Source organism: Dermatophagoides farinae, chromosome 8 (assembly GCF_024713945.1).
Source record: "Dermatophagoides farinae isolate YC_2012a chromosome 8, ASM2471394v1, whole genome shotgun sequence".
NCBI lineage: Eukaryota > Metazoa > Arthropoda > Arachnida > Sarcoptiformes > Pyroglyphidae > Dermatophagoides > Dermatophagoides farinae.
Window position 1 is genome coordinate 3,378,403 of NC_134684.1, and position 18,308 is coordinate 3,396,710.

An 18,308-nucleotide genomic window follows, 5' to 3' on the forward strand; every position below is an offset into this window, starting at 1 on the left:
TTATGATTATATCCTGTCGACACGCAACGCAACGCAACCAACCAACCGACAAACCAACCAACCAACAAACCAACAGACCGACAGACCTACCGAACAATAGCATTACATCATTCACATAAACAATTACAATATAAATATGATGATCAGGTGAACAAAATGACCGTGCATTTTATTATCCGCCTACACATCAGAAAAAAAAGGCAAAACTTTGTCCATGTTGATTTTCATCATTAATTAACAAACAAACAAAAAAAAATTCTTGTATATGCATCGTGTTGAAACAAAAAAAAAAAAAAATTCAATGCCAATCACTTTAACACAAATCAAGTGTGTCTGTGGAAAAAAGCCAATCGACGACAAAGTAAAATTTTGGACAGCGATTATTTTAGAATTTTTTTTGTTGTTGTTTTCCATTATGGAATTTTTTTTTCATCATAAAAAAAATTGATGACGGTGTTGGTGGTGACCGTCATCAACAACGACGACGACAACGATGATGATGATGGTAGTTGGAAGAATGAAAAAAAAAACAAAACAAAAACAAAAAAAAATTTTAAGCAGATTAAATTGTCAATTAGGCTAATTAGATTCGTGAATAGTGTAGCTAGAATGAATGAATGAATGAAGAGAAACACTGCCATTTTTTCCTTGTTGTGTTATATATGGCCATAACAAAATAAAAAAAACTTATCGCATATGAGGTAGACAACAACAACAACAATAATAACGACAACAACAACAACAACAAAAACCTATAGAACAGTATAAAAGTGTGAAGGAAAATGTGGCCAGGAAATGAAAGAAAGAAAAAATTGGCCAGCCACAGTCAACATTGTTGTTCTGTCCTTTTTTTTATTGTTTTCCTTATTTTATTCTGAATTCCTGATTCCTTGAAACAAAGAACATATAATTTATATAGGCAAGAATAGGCAAGAATTCTATTGAGATAGGAATATCAAATGATGATGATGATGATGACTTGGAAGAAAAAAAAGCCTTGAAAGATTCAAAATCAAAGATTCTGTGGACCAACACGTCAGTGTCATTTTTATCTATACTTTATTACTTCAACCACTATCAGCGTTGGCGTGGTGCTCATTTTTTTTTTTTGACTATCAGAAAACAGAAAAAAAACAATGGACGAAATTTTCAAAATTCTAATATGTGATGATTGGTGGTGGTCATCGGTTGTTGTTGTTTGGGAAAATTTTCAGAATTAATACAAACCTAAAATAATGATCGATTTGATCAATCAGTTGATATCTAATAATAATAATAATAATTAAATCCATTCACATTAAAGCATAAATGTATAATGTGAATGTAAAAAAACAACAACAACGAAATTAGGCCAATGAAGAGAATTGAAAGAAACTAAAGAAAATTGTAGTGTACTGTAGTAGTAGTAAAAAACTCCTTGATCAATCAGAAAAAAAATCTGAAGAATTGTATGAACTGAACGAAAAAAAAGCATTTATCATGTTGAGATGTCAGGTTCAGAAGAATTTCATACAGAACACATGTGTATAATGTGTAGTGTACCAAGTAAATATAAAAAAAAACCACCATATTATTCAACAAAATTATATGGTTTGAGAGGAATTTCTTTTTCTGATTCATTTTGGATATATAATAATGATGAAAGGAACAAAAAAAAAATGGCTAGGTAAACCTGTATAACCGATGACATATAATTTTCATATATTTTAATAATGAATTGAGATTGAAAAAAAAGCTTGATGGTGAAGAAAAAAAGAATGGATTGAATTTCACAATCTCTGGACAATCAATGTAGTGCTTTACATCAGGGGTTTAATCATCAGTAGATGTCCAAATTTGACTATTCTATTGCCATAGAATAATATACAAGTCAAGCTGGCCATTAAGGGCTCATATCGACAATATTAGACCATAAATAGAAATCTGGTTTCTCTCTGTATGGGTGTGTGTGTGAATGAATGAATGAAATGGTCCGATAGAAAATTGATAGATTCCAATTTCGTTTTCTTCCTGGTATACATTCATACACACACACAAACACACACATGTACATTAACATTTGTTATTTTCAACCAAAAAGTATGACTGCCGAATGAAAAGTTGTCCAAAATAATAACCTAAATGGCTACCGATATATAGTGATCAATAGAGAGATCAATTGGCCAAATTTGGCCTATTTGTGGCCTTCAACAAACATGGCGACAATGGTGACAAAAAAAAAATTTTTAGTTTGAAATTATATCAAAAACCAGAAAAAAAAATTTTTTTCTTTCAATTTTTCATCAAACAAAATTTAGTGAATGAAAATTTCCGCCTGAAAATAATGATTTTTCTACACTCTAAAAAAGATTTTTTTTTTCACCAGTTTCTTTTTGCTGTTGTTGTTGTTGTTATAGAATCACCAAGGACAAACAGAATTCCATACGCACACACACACACACACTCAGAGAGAAAAAGAAATGAAATTCTTTCCTTTTTTTTCATTTTATTCTGTAAGCAATGGCCATTGGCCAAAGGGAATGAGAATATAGAACCTTAGAATTCAATGACAATACATAATCCCAGAAGATGTAGCCGCATAAACTATTGTATGTGCGTGAGTGTGTGTATGTAAGTGCCAATTAAGATTGTTTGGACCATTATAAACAGATACGCAACTACAAAGAAAGAAAAAATGAACCAAAATAAACGAATAGAAAAAAATAAAAATCTCTACGATTATCATCATTGGATCATTGTTTGTTGAGTTTGGAAATTTTTTTTTGTTTGTCCGTGTGTTGGTGTGTGTGTGTGCCTCATCCTAACCATTCACCAACACCCACTCATTGCCCCAATTCTGTGGAATCGAATAAATGATCTTGGCAATAATTCCTTTGCAATGTATACCGTCATATATATTATATTCAATCTGGATTTTTTTCATATAACAATCATAAAGATGAAGAAAAAAAAAAGAAATTATTATCAGTCATTGTTGAAATAAATACACCTATCCAATTGCATCATTGTGATGGAAATAAAAATGAAAAAAAAATAATTAACCAAGAAGAATACTACATTTGTGAATAGGTTTTTTTTTCTTCTCTACTTGAATGACCAATATAGCTGACCATTCACATAGCAGCATTCACATTTCGGCAATTACTTTTGGTTGCTAGGATAGTGACCATTTGTGATTTAATTAAGATTATAAAACAAATAACAATAAAAAAAATCACATAAATGTTGCTGATGAAATGAATTATTTGTACGGTATAAAATGTATGCATAAAAAAAATGAATAATAATAAAAAAAAATCACTGAAAAACTGCAACAACAACGATTGCACAAACACATCAAATCGATTGGACCAAAAAAAAAAAAAAACATCAATTTGACATGACCAGAAAAAAAATGAAAACTGTCCACAAAGAAATGGAATAAAAGCTGTCAGAATTCAAAATAAAAAAAAGACAATTCGGTTTTTTTTTATTTTATTTCATTTCGTTTTTTTTTGCCTTACTTGCCAATCTAAATAAGACTTTTTTTTGTTTTGTTTTGTTTGATATTCATTCAAATTATAGTGGGCAATTCAAAATGACAACAACAAGTTTTGATGGAAAGATGAAAATCTCAGTAACTAGTCTCATTTTTTTTTTATTTCTGGTAAATATAAATGCACATCATGCATGTAGACAAATGAATGAATGAATAAACCTCCCCCCCAAAAAAAAAGAAAGCCTGAAGGATCTTTCAGTCAAACAACACTAATCACGATTATGATGACGATGATGACGACAATAATAATAAAAAAAGTTTTGTTCCAAATGGACTTTGTGCCATCTTAATTGGTCTACTAGTTTATATAACTTTGATGAATATAGCCCTGTAGTCAAAAAAAAAAGATTGAGAAAATAAAACCAAAAGAATACAGACAGTGTGGCTGTTAATGTTGAATTCTTTGCTTTGTAATCAAGAAAAAAAAACAGAGAATATTCAAAAGAAGTCAAGAATGTCAACCCATCTCAAGCAACAACAACAACGACAACAAGAAAATGAAACGTATCTTCCATAGTAACACAATGCTGGTCCATCCATCATTATGAATGAATTTTACCAGGAGGAAAATATTAAAAGAAAAAAAAATGCGTCAACAACGATGATCATGGTGATGATGATGATGATGAAAGAATAAAATTTGGAAAAAAAAATATTCATATATGACAATATAAACACTAACAACAACAACAACAACAACAAATTGAATGAATGAACGAATGAATGAATGAAATGAAATGCTAATCACTAAAAATCACGAAATTGGAGCCAACTATGTATGTCCTATCATCATTGTGTAATGGGTATTTATGTGTGTGTGTGTGTTCCATAAGTGGGTACCATCATTGCAATAATCATCATCATTGTGGATCCATTATATTCATGATATGCATATATATCTCTCTCTCATTCTCTTTTTACATTTTTCAATACATTACCATTCATTTCAACAAGACAAAAAAAAAACTCTTTATATTCAACGTTCATCATTATCATCATCATCATCGTCGTCGTTGTATTTGTTTTCATATAATTCCGTTGTATTTTTTTTTCTTACTTTTTCAAAAAACTATAAAAAAATAAAGCTAATAAAATACGAATCGATCAAATAGAATTTCATTATTCTCATTTCATATGGGGGTTGATATGCAAAAAAAAAAGAGATTCATTTCATTCATATAGTCATTATAATGATGATGATGATGATGAGCGTATTAGATTGAAACGGTTAAGCCTTAAGAATTCTACTATTTTTTTCCCCCATTTTGAATTCAATCAACACACAAAAAAAAAAAAAATAAAAAAAAATAAAAAAAAATTCTGCATTATCTACAGATACAGTTATTATAGGCTTGAATCCTGTTTTGTGGATGTATGTATGTGTGGGAGTTTTATATTTCATCATCATCATCATTTTTTTGTTTGTTTGTTTCACCAGTCACTTTCAAGAATTAAATCCTGAAAACTTTTTTTATTTATTTTTTTATTAACATTCATAAATCTCATTCGTTTCATTATTGGCCACATGGTGCAGTAGTAGGGAGAGAGAGATAGAGAGTGATAAAATCAATCATTTTCGCTGTGAGAAAACGAAAACCAACCCTACCGAAAATTTTAGGCAAAAAAAAATCCACAAATCTAAATACTACAGTGTCTATGGAAAATTCATCTGATGGAAAAAAAATATTACGTTATTTCCAAGTAATAACAAAAACAGCAATGTTAAAATCGTAACACAAACACACACACACACGCACACGAACGCAGTGGATAGGATCAATTCAATATTAAGCCTTTCGTAGTGAAAGTTTATTTGAGCATTGTGCACATTGAACATACACTACACAAACATGCAAACAAAACAGAATAAAAAAAATGATGATGAAATGAAATAAAACGAAACATTCGATCCAATCCAATCCAATCCAATCCAATCGATCAACATCGAGGGAGAGATAGAGAGATAATATTCGTTGTTAGATGGTTAGATACACAAGTGATTAGTTAGTTTTTTTTTGTTTTGTTTTGACTGTCTTTGATAATTTATTCTACAAAGTTTTTTTCACTTGCTACAACAACAGAACCAACAGCAAAAAAAAAGTTTCATCAGTATTTTGATGAAGAAAATTTAATCTTGAACGAAAAAAAAACGTAAAGAAACTTGATTGAAAAATCATGATTCACCAAGAAGAAGAAGAAGAAGAAGGAAAAATTGAATTTTTTTTACAAAAAAAAAAAAAAAAAAATGTTTTTCCACACACACCCAAAAAAAACTCAGACTAAATTAAATTAAAATAATCAAAAACAACGAACCAAGATCTAGATCCAGTAAATTCCATTTCATATCTCTCTCATATTCTTATATTATATTCTGATTAAGAATAACAAGAAAGAGAGAGAGAGAAGAGAGAAAAAACTAATATCACAATGTCATGAGAATCAGAATATGTCGGAATCTAACTCACTGTGAACATGTGTCTGTGTGTGCGTGTTGATATTGTTGGGATTAATTTTTCCAAGACAGACCAGCAAAACCTGATGGGCCATCCTTTACTATTTCATTCATCAATGTGAACAATTTTCTTCTTTTTTTTAAAGATTAAATCATCATCCAACGTAGATAAAAAAAAATCGCAGTTTCTTTTTTTTTGCCACCTGATTTTATCAACAGAACGAAAAAAAAAACAAGATTCCGTGCCATGAAATTCCGGATATTTGTTTTTTTTTTAAACAGACAAACACACACACGGACAGAACTTTTTTTTCGTATAGCTAAAAGCAAATCAAAAATTATTACATCTGAGATTAATTTCTATATTTTTTTTTGTCTCCAACCACCAGTATCCACTATGGCAGTACCAATGAATGAATGGAACGTTTTTACGTTATGGCAATGTTCTGCATCGATTTTTCACTCTTTCACAAATGACACATTCGGAAATGAAAAAAAAACCGGCAAATACAAGATGACAAAAAATAAACAGATAGATTTGTTGGAAGGTTAAATCGAATGAAAACAAAAAAAAAAAAAAAATGTCCCAATGGCAATCCATTTTAAATGAAATAAATTTATAATGGAGAGCTATTCGTCGACAAAGATGGATGAAGTGATTGAGTTTTTTTTTTGGCAAGCAAATACAACACAGCAGCTGAAAACTACAAATGAAATCAAATGATTTAATCAAGGTATATATGATGGAAAAAAAACCATTCGTCCATTTCCAACCCAAAAATCTTTTTTTCTTTTTTTTTGTTACAGAATGGAAAATCAAGAATTTCATTAAAATAACAGCCATGATAATGGAAGTTGGATCAACCATTTCAACATTGAAATATTCAAACTATTTTTTTTTCCAAGTCATTCTCCTGATTGCGTTGTGATCTGATTTGATTTGATCAGATTTGATTTGATTTGATTTGATCTGTTCTGATTTGATTTGATGTGATGCAATGTGATGTGGCTACCACTGATAATATCTTTTATCATCAACATTTAAGATGATGATGATAAAAGATAATGCATGTCTTTCAACATTTGCATGAACCATTTGTAAATGGCCAAGTTTTTTTTTGTTGGAGGGTGGGGGTGGTATTTTGGTTTGTGTGTTTGCTGCCAAATTTTTTTTTTTTTTTTGAACAATGAAAATCAAAAGAAAAAAAAAGTGGAACAAAAGTTTGACAGCCAGACAAAATGTAACTCTATCAGTAGCGAATGCTCATGAATGAATTTGTTCATTCGTTTTGTTTCGTTTCGTTTGCATTTCTCAAGAATTTCCATATGATAGGTAAATGGTAAATGAACAAAAAAAATAAAAACGACAATCGATATCGATCGAATGGCCAATCATGGCCAAATGTTCAATGGAACTATTACAATGATGGATAAAAAATTTACACATTGAATGTTGCATGACTGAATGTTTCACATGAAAACAAAAAAATATTCCACCAATCAATGTTGTCACAATTCAATTTGTCATATTTGTTTGTAGTTTTTTTTCTTTTTTGAAAAAATTGGAACAAAATGTGAAAAAAAAATACAAATTTTCCCTTACGATTGTAACGATATAGAATCGTCGTATGAAAACTAGTGAAACTATTTTCCGGTATTTTTTTTTGTCATCATTTTCATTTTTCAATTCTCATTGTTGTAGGATGTGTGATGTGGAAAAAAAACACACACACACACCCACACCCACACATGTGTAACAATGATATATGTACATTGAATGAAAGAAAATGTGAAAAAAATACATGATACATGTGTGCTTGTTCATGAGCCGAAAATCTATTCAGATGAATGAATTTGATTCGATTCGATTCGATTCAATTTGAATGATTGAATGAATGAACACATTTTGACTATTTAAATGTTGTTTTTGTCATTTCATTTTAATCCATGATAGATTTATTCATTCATTCGTTCAATCAGAAGAAGAAAATGATTCCAATTTTGATGAATTTTTTTTTCTGTTGGCCATAAATGTGTTGCCGATGATTATTGGTATCAATCATTTTTTTTTTGCTCATCATCATCATCATCATCATCACGATCAATAATCAATTGTGTTCAATGATGATTTAACCAATCGATTAATTAGATCATTCATTTATATATTCATTTTATTTTCAAATTATTGATTTTTTTTTTGGTTACAAAATCAATTATTAAATTACGAATTTAATTCTCATCATCATCATCATCATCAATAGAATTAGATAGGGATTAGATTCAATCAAACAAACAAACAAACAAAAAAAGATGAATCCAGACACCCGGGACAAGAATAAAATCGATTTTAGACACAAATGGTCAACAAATACTATCATCATCATCATCATCATCAAAATCAAATCAAAATATACAGTCATACTAGTAGTAGTAAAAAAAAACCTCTCACTTTCATATTTGATCGATAACAGATTAATTTGATCACGATATTTATACAACAACTTGCATTCACAAACTAAAATGGATAAATATCGATCCAGAAAAAAAATTTTTGGAAAAAAAACATCTTTCAAGCTAGTCCATCTATCTGACAAAAAAAAACCTTACATCAAAAACACACACACACACACATAGACACACGAGCACATCCCAAAGAAAAAAAAAACCAAAAATGAACAACAAAATGATTGGATTCTCCATTATATAATTGATCTATAAGTGAAAAAGACAATGCAAAAAACAGAAAAAAATCCCTGGTTTTTTTCATCAGAAATGAAGCAAAACAAAAAACGAAAAAAATCATTAGAAAAACAATCATTAGTTTCAACAGTCAGAAAAAAAAGAAAAAAATCAGTTTCATCATCATCACAGGATCAAGGTTTCTCATCCTACAAAAAAAAAATCTATAAAAATAATGAGAGTGCAAGTGTCATGTAATACATCTCCATTGATTGAGCAAAAAAAAAAAACGTGTCAGTAAATAAGACCAAAGAAAAAAAAAAGTTTAACACTTTAGTATTGGAAGAATTTATTACAGTTAAAAGTTTGAAACAAAAAAAAACTGCCGTAAGGCATCTATACTAATATATTCTGATTTTAACTCATCATCATTTGTATATGAATGATGATGATGATGATGATTGTCGTCAAAATGGTTGTCGAAAAGTTGAATCAAATGCAAATGATGTCTGAATAGTAATGGGTTTTTATTTCTTGTGTTTAATATTAGTTATGAGAGAGGTAGAGAAAGAAGGGGTGGATAGATGACAACAAAAATGAAATGTTAAAAGATGGAAAAAAAATTGAATTCAATTCACTGTTATCATATACATGTGTATATATAGTCTATTAGAAATGTTTTTGATGATAAGGTTAAAAGTGGGGGCGTGGGTGGGGACAATAACAAAAAAAAAAAAAAAAAAATTCACCTAAATATTATGAATGAATGGCAAAACAAAAAGTTATTGTAGCGGAAATTCGCAATTGTTTTCACAAGCAAAATTCTTTCTATGTACAAACAAACAAACAAACAAAAAACGTAAAATTTCTGAAGGGCAGCAATAACAGTAACAGCAGCAGTTCGACAGTTTGTGATGTTTAATGTTGTTCGGTTTTTTTTTTGGTCGTTGCAAATTTCCAACTGAAAAAAAAATCATTTTTCTTCCACTTTTTCATGCTACTTCTAGTTGAAAACAAAACAAAAAAAACTACATTTGAAATCGTTGTCGAAAAACCAATGAATGGGGCATGAATCAAGCATTGATATAAAGTGATTGATACGATTTTTCTACACGATTTGTGTCTGTCTGTGTGTGTGTGTGTGTGTGTGTGTGTGTGTGTGTGTGTGTGTGTGTGTGTGTTTGTCTACTACAACAACAAGAATGAGAATGAGAAATGAATGGCGAAAAGGAATTATCGAATATTCTGAAAGACACTGTGTGTGTATGTGAATGTAACGACAGAATATATCTGAATACATTCCAACAATATGAAAAGAATTCTGTATGTGTCTGCATAATGAACGATGTCATTTTGGCGTATATTTACAGAATTTTTTTTTGACAATTCGTAATTGACAATACGTGTATGGCAATGGCAATAAATACCAGTTTGTTTGTTTTCATTTTCTTTTTTTTTATTTTTATCTTTGTCTTTTTCACTGATGTTTCAGTTCATTTAATTCACTATATCAATATATGTATGGGTTTGTGTATTACAATCGTTGAATTCATTCATTGACAACATGAAAATGAATTGGCAATTATTTTTTTTTTTTACTGTCATTGGATTCCAGTGTTATATATGTATATATTTGGACGATTACTTTTTTTCACCAGAAACCAAGGGGGAAAAAAACCCATTCAATGATTGAATGATCAATGAAAGTGAATACCAAAAAAAAAAAAAAAAAAAACGACAGAATCATCAAAAAAATTTTTTTTTCTAGAGAAAAAAATTTTTTTTTTTACAAAGAAAGCTGACTCTTGCTGATTCTCGATTGTGGTCGGTTTTTTTTTCTCGGTTACAAAACCGGTCACATTTGATTGATTAGTGTGGAAAAAAAATATATATTTTCCATCTAAAAACTCGAAAAAGACAAAAAAAAAATAATAAATAAATATCGACCTACATGATGATGATTATTCGATGATCAAAATCGATACATATGATGATGATGATGATGAACAAATATAGTTGAAAACAATCATCACACCTACAAAAAAAAATTTAACAAGAAAATCGAAATGAAGACTTGAATGTTTGACACAGATAATAATTGTTGCCGTTGATGATGACGATGATGATGATAAAAAATTTTTTTTTTCTTTGTCGACAAATGAATCATTAGATGGTGATGAACATGAATATTTTTGTCATAAGAATTTCATTTTGGCTTTCCTTATACTTGTATATATTCAAATTGTTGTTGTTGTTGTTGATCTTTGAATCTGGCGCTCAAATTATAAAGATTAAATACAATGATGATGATGATGACAAGTTGGTCGGAAATTCACATCCACAAACAAGACAGAAAATATGCAGACATAAATATACTTTACCGATATATGTATGTATGTATGTATCATTTACCACAATTAGAATCAAGTCATCATTTACACAACAATGTCGATGATTGTTGATGAACGAAAACAGAAAAAAAATGCAAAAAAATTTCGTCGTCCTTCATCATCATCATCATCATCATTATCATCATTTGATCATAGTTTTGAACAACGTCCGAAATTCATTAGAAATCTAGAATCTAGAATGTTAAATTCTGTTTGATACACACACACACACAAACACAAACGGAACCATTGATTATAACAATCATCAAACGCGCGGGCATTTCTGTTCCATTCGTCAGTATTTATCTATGATTTGTGTCTGTGTGTGTGTGTGTGTCTGTTTTTGTTTTTTGTTTTTATTTTTCATCTTTCAATTGTTGACATACCACTACCACTGCTAACCAGAATCAACATGTAGTAGCATACAAAATAGTAAAAAAAAAATATTTGTTTTTTTTCTATTTCTACTCCCACTAATATTGCGATAATAAACAGAGAATTTTTATACTTGACGCATGTGTTAAAAATTAAATGACAACAATAATAACGACAACAACAGTGAATATAAGGCGCGAGAATTTCGTTTCTCGGCAACACAAGCGCAGAATTTTATTCTGAAAAAAAATAACGATGGTAGTGGAACTTAATGTTTTTTTCCCATATCATCGAACCGAAACGTTAAAGTTCAAGTTTGATGGAATAAAATAAAAAAAAAAATTCTACACAATACACACAATTGTAGTGGTATAAAAGAATTTCTATGGGGTCAAATTCTTTGCCATTGATTCCTTGACGATAAACGACCTGGAACTAGAACATGATACCTATTGTTATGTACTGTTGATCGATTTCACATATATATTATATATGTGAAAGAAATACTTATTCAAATGAGAATACAAAAAAAAATGAAGACATTTTTTTGAATGAAATTCCAGCAATTTGTGTACATTTAGACTACATCATCATCATTATTCCGGATTCTGGCTAAAATGAGGCCGTTATAAATTTTTTAATTATACACATACAAAAACAAAAACAACAACAAAAAACGACAAATTCAAATTGAAAAATTTTATGCGAGAAAAAAAAACTCCCAGCAACTAGAAAATAATTTCAAATACAAGATTCAAACACAAACAAAAATAATGATGATGATGACGATGAAGAAAATTTCATCGGAACAACGGTGGAAAAATAATTTCACAGTGATGTGAATTCCATTTTCCATTTGGCAACAAAAAAAAAAAAAAAAAAACAAACAACACGATGATGAAGAGAGAGAGGTATTTAATTGTTTTCCAAAAAAAAAAAAATTTTTTCGTACAAAAAAAACATGTTTTCAATCGTCGTTGAAATTAATGTTTCAAGAATTGAGAATAATAAACAAAAGAATTTCATCACGTGTTTAACCAATCAAAAGAATTGGAAGAAAAAAACAACAGAACAACAGAATCGTCCTCGATGTACCAATGATTCTTCTATTCACAAATTTGTTTGTTCATGTATTGCAAATTCACATTTTTCTTGACAATCAAACAAACAAACAAGCGAAAAAAAAATCGAATGACTAATTAATCAATACAATTCGCATTCGTGTATGTATGTATGTGTGTGTTCATTCACCTGAATGATTCAGAAGAATTGTATTTTTTTTTTAATTTGTCTTTGAATGGGTAAATGAAAAAAAAATTCCCTTCTTACCTTATGTCTGTTTGTGTGTTAATTTGAAACAAGAATGTTCTTACAATAAAGAATTATTAAGTGGAGTACATTTCTGATCTGGTATGTGCAAGAGCAAGCAAGCAAGCTTCGACAAGAATTTTTTTTGTTCTGTTCTGTGATATGAAGATAATGATGAATAATCATTATATGGGAGACATTTAATCATACTAAAATACGCCGAAATAAATACGATTTTACTGGCCATTGAATGTCATTCCGGGCAGAATGAATATATTTGATAATAAGAACAAAATGGATGGTCTTGGAACAAAACTTGCAAATTATAAATGAATCAAAAATCATTGTTTCTATAGCGGTCCTGTAGTGTTTCTCAAGAATTTCTTTTTTTTTCGCTAAGATCATTATGATCATAGCGAAAAACAATTTTCATTCATCATAGACTAGACTAGACTAATTTAGTTTTTTCTTATTTTTTTTTTTTTGGAAAGTGACAATAATGCCAATTATTTGAATCCATTTATTGTAAGAATAAAGAATTTTCTTAAAATTCATTATAATGATAATCTAATGATGAATGTTTTCATTGGAAATAAACAATAAAAAAAAGTCTAGAATTCTTTGTTCACTTGAAGAATCATTTATATATATATGATCATTTAATAAGAATTTAAAGAACAACGGAAAGATTCATTGAAAATGATTGCTTTTAATTATTTTTCAAGTTTTTTTTTGGAGAATTCGTGCGTGTAAATGGCAGCAATTTAGATTATTCTTATAAAATGATGGGGGAAGAATTTGGGCCGTGGAATTTATTAGGCATTCTGCTGGTTTGGTTTTGTTTTTTTTTATATATATGAATGAATATAAAGTGAAAAAACGATTCATTTTTTTTTCTGAAATGAAAAATAAATTTTCATTCGACAGGATCTGGTTCATTTGGTCTGGGATGTTTTTTTTTGGTTTGGTTTTGTTTGATTTCTGGAACCAGTTCTGTGTCATGTTAATGAAATTAAAACGTATTGATGATACATGAACACGCACACACACACACACACACACATGGATGGGAGTTTTAATAATAAAATTTAAAAAAAAAACTGGGGCGTTTGTGTTTTTTTTCCCGTGAAAGTTCCATAAGAAAAAAAAATCGGGGCCAAACTTTTTAATAAAATATAATAGGGAAAAAAATCAATCTTCAATCTTCTCTATATAAAAATGGAATATCAATGGAACCAGAATCCGACAAAAAAAAATTCCGGATAAAAAAGAAGGTTAAGATGGATCATACACACCATAACAACAACAACAACAACAAGCCGAAATTCTTGTTGTCATTGTTATTACTTTTACAACATTATCATTAATTTTCATTTAAAACATCCAAATTTTTTTTTCTTATCATGTCCAAAGGCTCTTTTCCCGGAAACATCATCGGATGTTTTTTTCTTCTTCTTCTTCGTCTTCTTCATTTTATTTTTCACTCAATTCACCAGTAGAATAAAGTTCAAAATATTGAAATTTGAAATGAAATAAAAGTCGTTTGTTTTTTTTTGCTCACGATGTTTCAAAATACCAATAACTTTTTGCAATGAATGCAACACTGAAAACAAAGAATTTTTTGACACATGAAACAAATTGGATCCGTAAGGAAATTTTTTCCACTTCATACCTTTGTTGTATTTGGAAATGTACAAGAATCGTACATTTACAATAGAAAACCATATTTCATTTTACAATTTAAAAAAAAAATATCCAAATATACAACAATCCAATCGGGGTTGAATTCTGTTTCCATTCTACAGAAAAAAAACTGGATGATGATGGCCATGCAAAAAATTCCATCATTGTCTTGTTGCACAATATCAACCTTTATTCAGGAAACTAAAGAAAAAAAAGATGTTGCCATTTCACAAGACGACTTGTGATCAAATTGAGTCAGTAAATATTAAAATTTATGCAAATTTTCTCCATTTTTTTCTGGTGTTCGTTATTCGTTATTTTGGTTTTTTTAAAAGTATGAATAAATAAATTTCAACGATGATGATCATGATGATCATGATGATGATGATGATGATATGCTAATCCATAAAGTAAATTTTCTGTCATCAAACAACAACAACAACAACAACAACAACGATGACGGAAAGACGATATAAATGATGATTCTAGAAACGATCAAAATAAAGAGGATTAAAAAAAGCAAGTTTCATATTTCTCATTTTCTTTTTTTTTCTTCATTCCATTGCCATTTGATAATGGAATGAAAAAAAAAAAATTTTTTTTTTTTTGAAACAATGAGCTTCAAATGTGCTTTATTGGTGCTAAAATTGCAAGGCTTATAATTTGATCAGAATGTTTCAAAATCTATTGATTTTAGCAAAAAAATAGTAAATCTTGAGAGAAAAAAAAGCAATTTTCAACAATTCACAATGGAAAAAAAACAAAGAATTTTCAACAACAATAATCAAATAATAATGAACATTTTTACCATTTGAAAAGTGATCATCATCATCATCATTTGAATGAAATCCATAGTGTTGAATGAATTCAAGATAGCCAATATTGTAGAATATTATTCAATGGTAAACGGGGAGAAAAAAATCGAATCCCAAAACAACAACAACAAAAACAAAAAAAAAACTACATGGCCAAATACAAAAATTACGACATTGTTGTTGTTGTTGCCATGGTATATATCAACGAAGGAAAATCACATCAAAACGATACGATACGATGCGATACGAATGTAGAACATTAAACTATAGGCTAAAACTATAATGATAATGTGATGCCATTTCAACACCGTCATCATTATCAGAAATGGTTTTCTCCAAACGAAACAAAAAAAAAAATCGTTGCCATTTTACAATGCACACAATCAAGTGAAATGATATTATTTTGTATAACTTGAGAAAAAAAAACGAAAAACTAACTCACTCGAACACTGGTGTTGTTGTTGTTGTTTTTCAACTATTCTGAATAAAAGTTCATTTGAATTTCTATACAGGAAGAAAAAAAAAGCAAACAATTTCATGGATCGTATTCAAAAAAAAAACTAAACTGAAATTGATTTCTGAAACATATATACTTTGTGAATATGTGAGCGTGTGTGTGCGTTTGTGTTTGAATAAAACAGAATCTAGAATTGCAACAACAACAAAAAAAAGAAAAAGGAAAGGAAAAGAAAAGAATCCAAAACGAATTGAAATTATAATCAAAATTAAAGAAATGAAAATGGAAAAAAACGCCCATCATATCAATATATACATTGGTCGAAATGCAAATTCAGAATTTTCCTATTGGTGGTTTTTTTCCTCATCATCATCATCATCATTATCATTTCAATTTCAATATTTCCAATGAAAATGACAGCAAGTGAGGATGAAATGAATGTGGAAACAAAACAAAACGAAAAAAACTTGAATAAAAAGTTTTTTTTTCAATGAGAAATGTTCTCAAATTTCTCAAGAAAACATACACACACACACACAACCAAGATCAATGCCAGAATGTGAATGTAAAATGAAAAAAAAAAATCTTGTCTTGTGTTTTTATATATTATGATAATAAATTACCTCTAATTAAAAAGGCCCACCCACCCATCTAACCAGCCAGCCAACCAGCCAACCAACCAACCAGGCAACCAGATAGTGAAAAAAAAAATACAAATTAGAACGAGAAAAGAAACCGAAAACACACAAAAATTAAATGAGAATATTTTCTTCAAAGTAGAACAAAAAGAGATGGAAAAAAAACCTAAACCGATAGGATATATGTACCGAAAACAGCAGCCGCAGCAGCAGCAGCAGCCAGAGAAAAAAAATACGGAAAAAAATGTTTGATAGTTTATGGTTCTTGTTTCAAATTCTGTATGAGTGTGTGTGTGTTGTGAAATAAATGGTTCAAGAATCGTGAAAAATGAACATTAAGAACCAAACCGAAGAAGAAGAATGTGAATTTTTTTTTTTTTTTTGGTTCAACATAACTAAAACAAAGACCAAAAAAAAAAAAAAATATATCAAGATACCAGATACATCTCTTTGTTCGTTGTTCCACTATACGTACACACACAAATGAGTGAGATCTCTTAGCTACACAACAAGACCAGATCCTAGACATAAAGATAAGAAAAAAAGAAAGGAAAAAGAAAAAAAAACGAAGAAAAACGAGCGCAAGTTATCAAAATCGAAATGCACACTTTTACATTCCATATCAGCATTTTTTTTTTTTTTGCTTTTATTACACACACACACACACACACCAATACAATAGACACCCACACACACACACACATATTATATATAGATGTCAAAAAGAATGAAAGAGAAAAGGAAAAAAAAATTTTTTCTCAGTGAAAAAAAAACACAAACTGAAATGAATATTCTTCACTTCACTGTTTGTGTGTGTGTGTGTGTATTTATTTCAGGAACCAATTTTTTATTCATTCATTCATCATTGAAACTCTTTTTTTTTTGGATTGAAATTATGGTTAATAGGTTACCATCCATCCATCTAGCCATTCTAGCCATCCATCTTTGTTTGTTTGTTGTATAAAGGTTTCCCATATGAAATTGAGAACCATCAGTTTCTCAATTTTCAAGATAAGATTACTTAATCATTGAAGGTCGGTTAATCAATCACCTCCGTATATGTGTGTGAGTGTGTCTAACGATACTAATAACAGCCTCTGTACTGTACTGGTTGGTTGGTTGGTTGGTTGGTCGGTTGATGTGTTGTACTGTGTTGTGGCCATGGAAATGGAATGAAAAAAAAACCTTTGCATTTTTTTTTGGCTGTAAATTATTTGAACACGATCTATATACTGTATACATTTTGACATTAGATTAGTGAAACTTGAATTTTTTTTTATTCTGAAAATTTTTTTGTTTGTTTGTTCATTGTACAATGTACATCAACAGAATAAATTAATAAATAACGCAAAGAATCACAGAATCAAAACAAAAATAAACAGCCAGAGGGTTTTAAATCGAAAAAAAACTATACAGTATACACAATGTTCAGTCATCATCAATATTGATGATCGAAACATTGAAGACAAAGAAAAAAAAACAAACAAACAAGATTCATTTTCAATCAATCAATTTTGATTCGTAAAGCCTGTAAATCCATCACCATCATCATCATGATTATGAAATCAACGGCTAAAATTTTCGAAAAAATTTTCCAAACGATTCATATGAATAAAATTAGATTAAGTTGTGGTTGTTCGTTTTTTCAAATCGAAAACATTTTGTCAAAAGATAAAAGATTTTATCGAAAAACTTTTGAAAATTAAATTTTTCTTCTTTCACCACGAAAAAAATAGTGATGATTATGTTTTTTTTTCGGTGCAAAAACGAGCCGAAATTGAAAAAACAACAATTCAGTGTATTTGGAGAGAGAGAGAGAGAAAAAATAGTCATTTGTCAATTTAAAATAATGAAAAAAAAACCGAATCGACAACAACAACAACAACAACGATGACGATGACAATGACGATCATCATTGATGACATAATTTTTTTTGGTTGTCGTTGTTGTTCTGATTTTTCATCTATTCGTTT

The 18,308-nt window shown here is 29.2% G+C and overlaps 1 protein-coding gene across 2 annotated transcripts in view; it reads right to left on the reverse strand.

The window, feature by feature from the left end:
• LOC124495671 (uncharacterized) overlaps positions 1-11,339 on the reverse strand; it is a 61,677-nt gene extending 50,338 nt beyond the window's left edge. The window contains exon 1 of one of the 2 annotated variants that reach the window (XM_075733214.1): positions 10,621-11,339. The gene's annotated coding sequence lies outside the window, so the exon portion shown is untranslated. Of the gene's footprint in view, positions 1-10,616 lie in introns of both variants that reach the window. The other variant, XM_075733215.1, reaches the window with a different exon arrangement.
• Positions 11,340-18,308: the final 6,969 nt, after the last annotated feature.